Genomic DNA, 13663 nt, shown 5'->3' with positions numbered 1-13663 from the left:
GACCCAGGTCCCTGCCCTTGGACCCAGCTCTCTGCCCTTGGACCCAGCTACCTGCCCCTGCACCCAGCTACCTGCCCCTGCACCCAGCTACCCGCCCCTGGACCCAGCTACCTGCCCCTGGACCCAGCTACCTGCCCCTGGACCCAGCTACCTGCCCCTGGACCCAGCTACCTGCCCCTGGACCCAGCTACCTGCCCTTGGACCCAGCTACCTGCCTCCTCCTGTGGTCCTTGACCTTTAAACACCTGCTGCTCCCTGCCCTTGGACCCAGCTACCTGCCTCCTCCTGTGGTCCTTGACCTTTAAACACCTGCTGCTCCCTGCCCCTGGACCCAGCTACCTGCCTCCTCCTGTGGTCCTTGCCCTTTAAACACCTGCTGCTCCCTGCACTTGAAACCAGCTACCTGCCCTTGGACCCAGCTACCTGCCCTTGGACCCAGCTACCTGCCTCCTCCTGTGGTCCTTGCCCTTTAAACACCTGCTGCTCCCTGCCCTTGGACCCAGCTACCTGCCTCCTCCTGTGGTCCTTGCCCTTTAAACACCTGCTGCTCCCTGCACTTGGACCCAGCTACCTGCCTCCTCCTGTGGTCCTTGCCCTTTAAACACCTGCTGCTCCCTGCCCTTGGACCCAGCTACCTGCCTCCTCCTGTGGTCCTTGACCTTTAAACACCTGCTGCTCCCTGCCCTTGGACCCAGCTACCTGCCTCCTCCTGTGGTCCTTGACCTTTAAACACCTGCTGCTCCCTGCCCTTGGACCCAGCTACCTGCCTCCTCCTGTGGTCCTTGACCTTTAAACACCTGCTGCTCCCTGCCCTTGGACCCAGCTACCTGCCTCCTCCTGTGGTCCTTGACCTTTAAACACCTGCTGCTCCCTGCCCCTGGACCCAGCTACCTGCCTCCTCCTGTGGTCCTTGACCTTTAAACACCTGCTGCTCCCTGCCCTTGGACCCAGCTACCTGCCCCTGGACCCAGCTACCTGCCTCCTCCTGTGGTCCTTGACCTTTAAACACCTGCTGCTCCCTGCCCTTGGACCCAGCTACCTGCCTCCTCCTGTGGTCCTTGACCTTTAAACACCTGCTGCTCCCTGCCCTTGGACCCAGCTACCTGCCTCCTCCTGTGGTCCTTGCCCTTTAAACACCTGCTGCTCCCTGCACCTGGACCCTGCTACCTGCCTCCTCCTGTGGTCCTTGCCCTTTAAACACCTGCTGCTCCCTGCCCCTGGACCCTGCTACCTGCCTCCTCCTGTGGTCCTTGCCCTTTAAACACCTGCTGCTCCCTGCACCTGGACCCTGCTACCTGCCTCCTCCTGTGGTCCTTGCCCTTTAAACACCTGCTGCTCCCTGCACCTGGACCCTGCTACCTGCCTCCTCCTGTGGTCCTTGCCCTTTAAACACCTGCTGCTCCCTGCCCCTGGACCCTGCTACCTGCCCCTGGACCCAGCTACCTGCCCTTGGACCCAGCTACCTGCCTCCTCCTGTGGTCCTTGCCCTTTAAACACCTGCTGCTCCCTGCCCCTGGACCCAGCTACCTGCCTCCTCCTGTGGTCCTTGCCCTTTAAACACCTGCTGCTCCCTGCCCCTGGACCCTGCTACCTGCCTCCTCCTGTGGTCCTTGACCTTTAAACACCTGCTGCTCCCTGCACCTGGACCCTGCTACCTGCCTCCTCCTGTGGTCCTTGCCCTTTAAACACCTGCTGCTCCCTGCCCCTGGACCCAGCTACCTGCCCTTGGACCCAGCTACCTGCCCTTGGACCCAGCTACCTGCCCTTGGACCCAGCTACCTGCCCCTGGACCCAGCTACCTGCCCTTGGACCCAGCTACCTGCCCTTGGACCCAGCTACCTGCCTCCTCCTGTGGTCCTTGACCTTTAAACACCTGCTGCTCCCTGCCCCTGGACCCTGCTACCTGCCCCTGGACCCAGCTACCTGCCCTTGGACCCAGCTACCTGCCTCCTCCTGTGGTCCTTGCCCTTTAAACACCTGCTGCTCCCTGCCCCTGGACCCAGCTACCTGCCCTTGGACCCAGCTCTCTGCCCTTGGACCCAGCTACCTGCCCTTGGACCCAGCTACCTGCCCCTGGACCCAGCTACCTGCCCTTGGACCCAGCTACCTGCCCTTGGACCCAGCTACCTGCCTCCTCCTGTGGTCCTTGACCTTTAAACACCTGCTGCTCCCTGCCCTTGGACCCAGCTCCCTGCCCTTGGACCCAGCTCTCTGCCCTTGGACCCAGCTCCCTGCCCCTGGACCCAGCTACCTGCCTCCTCCTGTGGTCCTTGACCTTTAAACACCTGCTGCTCCCTGCCCCTGGACCCAGCTACCTGCCTCCTCCTGTGGTCCTTGACCTTTAAACACCTGCTGCTCCCTGCCCCTGGACCCAGCTACCTGCCTCCTCCTGTGGTCCTTGACCTTTAAACACCTGCTGCTCCCTGCCCTTGGACCCAGCTACCTGCCTCCTCCTGTGGTCCTTGCCCTTTAAACACCTGCTGCTCCCTGCACTTGGACCCAGCTACCTGCCTCCTCCTGTGGTCCTTGCCCTTTAAACACCTGCAGCTACCTGCCCTTGGACCCAGCTACCTGCCCCTGGACCCTGCTACCCGCCCCTGGACCCAGCTACCTGCCCCTGGACCCTGCTACCCGCCCCTGGACCCTGCTACCTGCCCCTGGACCCTGCTACCTGCCCCTGGACCCAGCTACCTGCCCCTGGACCCAGCTACCTGCCCCTGGACCCTGCTACCCGCCCCTGGACCCAGCTACCTGCCCCTGGACCCTGCTACCCGCCCCTGGACCCAGCTACCCGCCCCTGGACCCAGCTACCTGCCCCTGGACCCAGCTACCTGCCCCTGGACCCAGCTACCTGCCCCTGGACCCAGCTACCCGCCCCTGGACCCAGCTACCCGCCCCTGGACCCAGCTACCTGCCCCTGGACCCAGCTCTCTGTCTCCCATCATGTTCATTACAAAACTGAGTTGTAATGTAAGATTCTTTTTTATACAAAAATTGAATTGTTATATTCATGAAATCACAAGTGCAATATAGGAAAACACAGCTTAGGCTTTTGTTAATCCACCTGTCATGTCAGATTTTGAAATGATGCTTTTCAGCGAAAGCAATCCAAGCATTTGTGTCAGTTTATCGATCGCACGACAAAACATTAAGTACACTTAGCACCAGGAAGCTTGGTCACGAAAAGCATATGAATAGTTTACCTTTGATCTTCGGATGTTTTCCTTCACGAGACTCCCAGTTACACAACAAATGTTCCGTTTGTTCCATAAAGATGATTTTTATATCCAAAATACCTCCGTTTGCTTGGCGCATTATGTTCAGAAATCCACAGGAAAGAGCGGTCATGAGAACGCAGTCGAAAATTCCAAATAGTTTCCATAATGTCCACAGAAACAGGTCAAACGTTTTTTATAATCAATCCTCAGGTTGTTTTTAAAATATATAATCGATAATATATCAACCGCAAATGTCTTTCACAGTAGGAGAGGGAAAAGCCATACCTATCCAAACTCTGTTGTCCGAGCAAAACTCATGTGACCACTTGACGCAATGTTATCGTTCTGGCTCATTTTTCAAAATAAAAGCCTAAAACTATGTCTGAAGACTGTTGACACCTTGAGGAAGTGATAGGAAAAGGTTCATATCCCTTTAAATCCAGCAAAGGAAGAGTTGGAGTTTTCAAAATAGCAGCCACTTCCTGTTTTGATTTTCCTCAGGGTTTCGCCTGCAATATCATTTCTGTTCTACTCACAGACAATATTTTGACAGTTTGGAAACTGTTTTCTATCCAATACTAATAATACTATGCCTACCAAATGGCAAAAGGCCTCCTGTGGGGACGGGGACCTGGGATTAAAAATACAAAATAAATACAATATAAATATAAATATAGGACAAAACACACATCACGACAAGAGCGACAACGCAACACAACAGAAGGAGAGACGTAAGACAACAACATAGGCAGCAACACACGACAACAGAGCATGTGAGGAGAGCAATACTATTTCACTACCACATGTGAAACTGAGATTTTCACATGGAGCTTTCTTACATGTGAAACTGCAAATTGGATTTTCACATGTTAACGTAAATGCCACATGTGAACATGACATTTTCACATGAACAAGTTTTTCACGTTTTTAAACGCATATCCGATTTTAAGAACTGTAAATTTCACCATAATTCACATGTAAGGTGAAAACATGTTTTTCTTCTCGCACATGAAAATGTGGTGTTAACATGTGGTGTTAACTCTAAATGTAATACATGTGAAAATAAGGTGAAAATAAGGTTTCATATAAGAAATTTAAGCTCAGCATGTGAAAAATGCAAATTTGTAAAGGACACACACAATAGGTTTTGAAACAACGAGGAAAGATGTGTTTGTGAAGATGTTAGACCACTCAGTGAGGGGAGAAGAGGTTGATGGGAACGTTCCCTTTGTTGGAGAAAAACTAAGATAACAAATTCAATCCTCAGCTTCAACTGTTAGACAGCAAACACAAACACGCCCACGCGGGTAGGTGTTTTTTTTTTACACAGATCTTAAATGTTTCTAAAAAAAAAAAAAACATGTCTACGCCATCATTTCCTATGACCCGAAAACAGCTTCGGAACAGCGATCGCTAACTTTCAAAAACAAGTCGACCGCTGTGGACATCTGGACGTTGTGCTTTAGGGACCAGGCCCTAATTCCCGGGACTTGAACAAGGAAGTGGCGGCAAAAGATGGGGCAGGCGAGGCGTCATCCTGACGAGTCTACGTCGACAAAGCAAATAGCCCGCCATTCCCCTCCATTCTATTGGCCAACGTGCATCTGGAGGATCTCCTCTAGTGACTATCACCTGAAGAATTGTAACATCCAATGTTTCTCAACGTCATGGATGAATGAGGATGTGGATAATATACATATCGCTGTTTTTATTTTATTTGATATGCATCGTCAAGAGAGGTGGTGTTCCTTTGTTTGCCACCAGCTGTAATCTCTAATCTTAAGGACGTCTCGAGTTTTTGCATCGCCTGAGGTAGAATACCTCATGATAAGCTGTAGACCACACTATTTATACTTTTTGTAGCTGTCTATTTACTACAACAAACCGATGCACTAAGACCTTATTCAACGAGCTGTATTCCGCCAAACAAACAAGAAAACGCTCACCCAGAGACGGCGCTCCTAGTGGCCGGTGATTCTAACTCTAAGATAGCTTTCACTCTGCACACTGAAACACAAATCAGACCATAACTCTCTATCCTCATGCTTCCTGCTTACAAGCAAAACATGCAAACAGGAAGTACCAGCTCAATACAGGAGTGGTCCGATGAAACAGATGCTAAGCTCCAGGATTGTTTCGCTAGCACAGACTATGTTCCTGGTATCATGCGATGGCATTGAGGAGTTTACCACATCAGCCACCGGCTTCATCAATTATGATGTTTATGGTCCCAGACAGATGGGGTTAAATGTGTTGTTTTACAGGGTCAGCCATAGTAGTATGATAGGTGTTGTTGTACAGGGTCAGTCATAGTAGTATGATAGGTGTTGTTTTACAGGGTCAGTCATAGTAGTATGATAGGTGTTGTTCTACAGGGTCAGTCATAGTAGTATGATAGGTGTTGTTTTATAGGGTCAGTCATATTAGTATGATAGGTGTTGTTTTACAGGGTCAGTCATAGTAGTACGATAGGTGCAGTGAAATGTGATGTTTTACAGGGTCAGTCATAGTAGTATGATAGTTGTTGTTGTACAGGGTCAGTCATAGTAGTATGATAGGTGCAGTGTAATGTGTTGTTTTACAGGGTCAGTCATAGTAGTATGATAGGTGTTGTTCAACAGGGTCAGTCATAGTAGTATGATAGGTGTTGTTCAACAGGGTCAGACATAGAAGTGTTGTGGACATTCAACACCATGTTGTGGAAATTATCATCAGGGACACTCGTAGTCAATCTTAAATTAATCATCCTTTAATATCAGTGTGCTGGAGAGTTGCCAACCAACTTAATGCACCATAGTACACATATCAATCAGGAGCTCTGCTGGGGCAGTCCCAGCTCAATGCACCATAGTACACATATCAATCAGGAGCTCTGCTGGGGCAGTCCCAGCTCAATGCACCATAGTACACATATCAATCAGGAGCTCTGCTGGGGCAGTCCCAGCTCAATGCACCATAGTACACATATCAATCAGGAGCTCTGCTGGGGCAGTCCCAGCTCAATGCACCATAGTACACATATCAATCAGGAGCTCTGCTGGGGCAGTCCCAGCTCAATGCACCATAGTACACATATCAATCAGGAGCTCTGCTGGGGCAGTCCCAGCTCAATGCACCATAGTACACATATCAATCAGGAGCTCTGCTGGGGCAGTCCCAGCTCAATGCACCATAGTACACATATCAATCAGGAGCTCTGCTGGGGCAGTCCCAGCTCAATGCACCATAGTACACATATCAATCAGGAGCTCTGCTGGGGCAGTCCCAGCTCAATGCACCATAGTACACATATCAATCAGGAGCTCTGCTGGGGCAGTCCCAGCTCAATGCACCATAGTACACATATCAATCAGGAGCTCTGCTGGGGCAGTCCCAGCTCAATGCACCATAGTACACATATCAATCAGGAGCTCTGCTGGGGCAGTCCCAGCTCAATGCACCATAGTACACATATCAATCAGGAGCTCTGCTGGGGCAGTCCCAGCTCAATGCACCATAGTACACATATCAATCAGGAGCTCTGCTGGGGCAGTCCCAACAGTTGTCTTATATACGGCTATACACAGACAAGTTACATTTGCATAATTTAGCATAATTAATTAATCATTACCATTTTGTTTCATTCATGTGACCGACCAATACTGGTTCACAACATGTGACAGACCAATACCTCACAAAGCTTCTTCTCTCTTAAGCTGAGACCTTGAAATGGAGATATCTTTCATTCTCAAAACAAGGGTCTGGGCGCACTGCCAAATTGCAGCTACTGAGAGTGAGGATTCGTTCAGTCAGTCACTTGCATGAACATAGAAAACAGTTATTAGAAAAGTACAAAAACAAAAGATTTCCAGCACAGTAGTATGATAGGTGCAGTGAAATTTTACAGGGTAAGCCTTAGTAGTATGGCTTCCCTAGAGCAAATGAGGTGAAAGTGCCTTGCGCAGGTTACAGACAGATTTTTCACGAGTATTTGGACAAGCAACCTTTTGGTTACTTGCCCAATGCTCTAGCTGCTAGGCTACCTGCCTCGCTATATAATATGTGCACGTATGGTCCCCACAAGTGATCGTACGTACATACCCCAACCAGAAGCCATGGATTACAGGCAACATCCACACTGAGCTGAAGGATATACTGCTGCTAGGCTACCTGCCTCCCTATATAATACGTGCACGTACGGTCCCCACAAGTGATCGTACGTACATACCCCAACCAGAAGCCATGGATTACAGGCAACATCCGCACTGAGCTAAAGGATATACTGCTGCTAGGCTACCTGCCTCCCTATATAATACGTGCACGTACGGTCCCCACAAGTGATCGTACGTACATACCCCAACCAGAAGCCATGGATTACAGGCAACATCCGCACTGAGCTAAAGGATATACTGCTGCTAGGCTACCTGCCTCCCTATATAATACGTGCACGTACGGTCCCCACAAGTGATCGTACGTACATACCCCAACCAGAAGCCATGGATTACAGGCAACATCCGCACTGAGCTAAAGGATATACTGCTGCTAGGCTACCTGCATCCCTATATAATACGTGCACGTACGGTCCCCACAAGTGATCGTACGTACATACCCCAACCAGAAGCCATGGATTACAGGCAACATCCGCACTGAGCTAAAGGATATACTGCTGCTAGGCTACCTGCCTCCCTATATAATACGTGCACGTACGGTCCCCACAAGTGATCGTACGTACATACCCCAACCAGAAGCCATGGATTACAGGCAACATCCACACTGAGCTAAAGGATATACTGCTGCTTTCAAGGATACAGAAGCCATGGATTACAGTGATCGTACGTACATACCCCAACCAGAAGCCATGGATTACAGGCAACATCCACACTGAGTTAAAGGCTAGAGCTGCCGCTTTCAAGGATACAGAAGCCATGGATTACAGGCAACATCCACACTGAGCTGAAGGATATACTGCTGCTTTCAAGGAGCAGGACACTAATTTGAACGTTTTTTGGAAACAGATATGTGGACTTCCTTACGGCCCCGCCCCAGGCGGCAAATCCGCCACACTGATCATCAACACCTCAGGGATGTGTAATTAGTCCCCTCCTAAGTATCTTGAATGTCCCCTCCTGTCACGAATCCCGTTTCCTGAGTCTGTTTTTTGCCTGTGTTCTGTCCAGGAGTTTTTTTCCGGCGTCCTGGAACGCACCCTGTCTGGTTGCCGGGCAATGTAGCCAGTTGGGAGTTCTGATTACCCGCACCTGTATCCCATCAGCTATCTGCACACCTGGTCCTGATCATCATCTCTCCTCTTCATAAGCCCGGACCTGACATCCATTCCCTGCCGGATCGTTAGCCATGAACATTATGTTGTGCCATAGTATCAGCCTCAAGTTGGATAGAATTTGTTTTGTTGTTTTTTACGTATTGCTTGCCTTAAACTTACCTCCGTTTGTTCTGTCTTCAGTTACTCACCCGGATCATTTACCCCATTCCCGCCTGGTCGTCGGAGGATTCCGCTTCCCCATTGGATCCACCTATTTACTCCCATCAACTCACCACCGCTGCCCGCTACGCCACCTGGATATATCTACCCATTCACATTCACTTGTAAATAAATACTCACCTTCTTCCTACTCTCCTTGTCCTGGTCTGCTTCTGGGTTCGATTTTGAAAGAACGTGACAGAACGATCCGGACAAGGATGAACCCAGCGGACCTGGACTCCGTTTGCCATGCCATTACCCAGCAGAGGAAGACATTGGGACAACACAAGATGGCGCTACAGGAGATAGCGGGTTCAATCCAGAACTTATCTGCTAGCTTGACACAAATCCAGGATCATCTCTGTTTGCCGACGATTCATTCACCACCTGTTTCACCCATCTCACCTGCCGTGTCTGGTGCGGTTTCCTTCCGTGAACCCAAGGCACCGACGCCTGATAAATATGAAGGGGATTTGGGAAGATGCCGTTCGTTTCTTATGCAGTGTGGGTTAGTGTTTGATCTGCAGCCCCATTCTTACGCCACTGACAAGGCTAGGATAGCCTTTGTTATTGAACTGCTGCGTGGAAGAGCTCTGGAATGGGAACAACAGGAGACCTGCATGGCTTCATACCAGGAATTCACGGGAGAGATGAGAAGGCTTTTTGACCATCCAGTCCGAGGTAAGGACGCAGCTAAACGTTTGTTCACTCTTCGCCAAGGAGCTCGCAGTGTGGCAGACTTTATGATCGAGTTCAGGACATTGTCTGTGGAGAGTGGTTGGAATGAGGAGTCACTACAAGCGGCTTTTTACCAGGGGTTGTTGGAGCAACTCAAGGACGAGCGGATATCCTATCCAGAGCCTAGTGACCTAGACAGCTTGGTCACTTTATCTATTTGGGTAGATAATAGAGTCCGAGAGAGGAGGGAGAAGCAGTGGGACCCATCCAATCAATCAGCAACTCGGTTACCATTCGGTTCAGGAAGTGAACCAGAACGTATTGATCGTTATTCCCCACACTGGATTAGTGGAGGGGTCTTGCCACCAGATCCTGAACCAATGCAAGTGGGGCGACACGGGCTAACTAAGGAGGAGCACCAACGTAGACGTGAGACCAACAGCTGTCTCTACTGTGGTAGCTCAGGACATTACATCTCCGCTTGTCCACAGCGCCCGTTAAACTGCCCGGCTCGCTAGTTCTGGGAGGAATTTTAGCGAGCCAGTTTCAACCTCTCAAGAATCCTGTCAGACCCCGTTTTCCTGCGACCCTTATGAATAAGGATCAGAGCTTAGAGATGAACGCTTTTATCGATTCAGGTGCCGATGGCAGCTTTATTGATGCCGACTTGGTGGAACAGCTGGGGCTTTCCAAGGAGCAATTGCCGGAAGCCATTGAAGCAACCACTCTGAACGGCAGTAGTCTGGCACGGATCACTATGAGGACTGAACCGGTTAAGATGTTGTTGTCGGGGAATTATTCTGTGTTTATCTCCTTCTTCATTCTGTCCTCGCCCCATGTTCCTCTGGTTCTTGGTTACCCCTGGCTGAAGGAACACAATCCCTCGTTTGATTGGATGACGGGTAAGGTAACTAGTTGGAGCATTGATTGTGCTAACTGCCTTGGGACTGCTTGTTCTCCTGCCGTTTCCAGTCAGGTCAGTGACTCTGCTCCTCTTGATTTGTCCCTGGTTCCAGAAACATATCACGAGTTGGGTGAAGTATTCAGTAAACAGAAGGCTCAGTCCCTTCCTCCCCACCGACCTTATGACTGTGCGATTAATCTGTTTCCTGGAGCCGCCTTTCCCAAGGGGCGGTTATACAGTATCTCTCGACCTGAACGTGAGGCCTTGGAGACCTACATCAAGGAGTCTCTAGCTGCAGGTCTCATTCGGCCCTCGTCATCACCTCTGGGAGCAGGATTTTTTTTTTGTGAGCAAGAAGGATGGCTCTCTTCGACCGTGTATTGATTATCGGGGTTTGAATGATATTACGGTTAAGAACAAGTATCCCCTGCCCTTGATGAGCTCGGCTTTCGATTCTTTACAGGGTGCTACGGTTTTTACGAAGCTTGATTTACATAATGCTTATCATTTGGTTCGGATCAAAGAGGGGGACGAGTGGTTGACTGGGTTCAATACTCCGATGGGACATTTCGAGTACCAGGTGATGCCTTTGGACTGACCAACGCTCCTGCTGTGTTCCAAAGTATGGTGAATGACGTTCTGAGAGATATGATTGGTATTTTTGTGTTCGTTTACCTGGATGATATCCTCATCTTCTCGAAGGAGCTTTCTAGCCACGTTCAGCATGTCAAGCAGGTCCTGCAGCGGTTATTGGAGAACCGTCTGTTCGTGAAGGCTGAGAAGTGCGATTTTCACGCCCACACGACGTCCTTCCTCGGGTACATCATCTCCAGGGGAGAGATCAAGATGGACCAAGAGAAGGTTCGGGCGGTTCGGGATTGGGTCCAGCCCGGTACGAGATTGCAGCTCCAGAGATTCCTGGGGTTTGCAAATTTTTATCGGAGGTTTATCCGTGATTACAGCCGGGTGGCCGCCCCTTTAACTGTACTGACGTCTTGCACCAGAAAGTTCTGTTGGTCTCCACACACTGGACTCCATCCCCCCACACACTGGACTCCATCCCCCCACACACTGGACTCCATCCCCCCACACACACTGGACTCCATCCCCACACACACACTGGACTCCATCCCCCCACACACTGGACTCCATCCCCCCACACACTGGACTCCATCCCCACACACTGGACTCCATCCCCACACACTGGGCTCCATCCCCCCACACACACTGGGCTCCATCCCCCCACACACACTGGGCTCCATCCCCCCACACACACTGGGCTCCATCCCCCCACACACACTGGACTCCATCCCCACACACTGGACTCCATCCCCACACACTGGGCTCCATCCCCCCACACACACTGGGCTCCATCCCCCCACACACACTGGACTCCATCCCCCCACACACACTGGACTCCATCCCCACACACACTGGACTCCATCCCCCCACACACACTGGACTCCATCCCCCCACACACACTGGACTCCATCCCCCCACACACACTGGACTCCATCCCCCCACACACACTGGACTCCATCCCCCCACACACTGGACTCCATCCCCCCACACACTGGACTCCATCCCCGCACACACTGGACTCCATCCCCCCACACACTGGACTCCATCCCCACACACACTGGGCTCCATCCCCCCACACACTGGGCTCCATCCCCCCACACACTGGGCTCCATCCCCCCACACACTGGGCTCCATCCCCCCACACACTGGGCTCCATCCCCCCACACACTGGGCTCCATCCCCCCACACACTGGGCTCCATCCCCCCACACACTGGGCTCCATCCCCCCACACACTGGGCTCCATCCCCCCACACACTGGGCTCCATCCCCCCACACACTGGGCTCCATCCCCCACACACTGGGCTCCATCCCCCCACACACTGGACTCCATCCCCCCACACACTGGACTCCATCCCCCCAACACACTGGACTCCATCCCCCACACACTGGGCTCCATCCCCCCACACACTGGGCTCCATCCCCCCACACACTGGGCTCCATCCCCCCACACACTGGGCTCCATCCCCCCACACACTGGGCTCCATCCCCCCACACACTGGGCTCCATCCCCCCACACACTGGGCTCCATCCCCCCACACACTGGGCTCCATCCCCCCACACACTGGGCTCCATCCCCCCACACACTGGGCTCCATCCCCCCACACACTGGGCTCCATCCCCCCACACACTGGGCTCCATCCCCCCACACACTGGGCTCCATCCCCCCACACACTGGGCTCCATCCCCCCACACACTGGGCTCCATCCCCCCACACACTGGGCTCCATCCCCCCACACACTGGGCTCCATCCCCCCACACACTGGGCTCCATCCCCCCACACACTGGGCTCCATCCCCCCACACACTGGGCTCCATCCCCCCACACACTGGGCTCCATCCCCCCACACACTGGGCTCCATCCCCCCACACACTGGGCTCCATCCCCCCACACACTGGGCTCCATCCCCCCACACACTGGGACTCCATCCCCCCACACACTGGACTCCATCCCCCCCACACACACTGGACTCCATCCCCCCACACACACTGGACTCCATCCCCCCACACACACTGGACTCCATCCCCCCACACACTGGACTCCATCCCCCACACACACTGGACTCCATCCCCCCACACACTGGACTCCATCCCCCCACACACTGGACTCCATCCCCCCACACACTGGACTCCATCCCCACACACTGGACTCCATCCCCACACACTGGACTCCATCCCCACACACTGGGCTCCATCCCCACACACTGGGCTCCATCCCCACACACTGGGCTCCATCCCCACACACTGGGCTCCATCCCCACACACTGGGCTCCATCCCCACACACACACTGGACTCTACCCCCACACACTGGACTCTACCCCCACACACTGGACTCTACCCCCACACACTGGACTCTACCCCCACACACTGGACTCTACCCCCACACACACTGGACTCTACCCCCACACACACTGGACTCCATCCCCCCACACACACTGGACTCTACCCCCACATACTGGACTCTACCCCCACACACTGGGCTCCATCCCCCCCACACACACTGGGCTCCATCCCCCCACACACACTGGGCTCCATCCCCCCCCCACACACTGGACTCCATCCCCCCACTCACTGGACTCCACCCCCCCACACACTGGACTCCACCCCCCCACACACTGGACTCCATCCCCCCACACACTGGACTCCATCCCCCCACACACTGGACTCCATCCCCACACACTGGACTCCATCCCCACACACTGGGCTCCATCCCCACACACTGGGCTCCATCCCCACACACTGGGCTCCATCCCCACACACTGGGCTCCATCCCCCCACACACACTGGACTCTACCCCCACACACTGGACTCCATCCCCACAC

At 52.7% G+C, this 13663-nt stretch overlaps 1 long non-coding RNA gene across 1 annotated transcript; it reads right to left on the bottom strand.

The window, feature by feature from the left end:
* Positions 1-1941: 1941 nt before the first annotated feature.
* LOC116358237 (uncharacterized) lies at positions 1942-2431 on the bottom strand. The gene is made up of 3 exons (XR_004206110.1): positions 2380-2431; positions 2108-2191; positions 1942-1987 (listed from the first exon to the last, which is right to left on the bottom strand). It is a non-coding gene; the product is annotated as an uncharacterized LOC116358237 (long non-coding RNA).
* Positions 2432-13663: the final 11232 nt, after the last annotated feature.

This window comes from Oncorhynchus kisutch, linkage group LG29 (genome assembly GCF_002021735.2).
Source record: "Oncorhynchus kisutch isolate 150728-3 linkage group LG29, Okis_V2, whole genome shotgun sequence".
In the NCBI taxonomy this organism is placed as follows: Eukaryota; Metazoa; Chordata; class Actinopteri; order Salmoniformes; family Salmonidae; genus Oncorhynchus; species Oncorhynchus kisutch.
The sequence above is the reverse complement of the archived record's forward strand: the minus strand, read 5'-3'. Positions and strand labels throughout refer to the sequence as shown.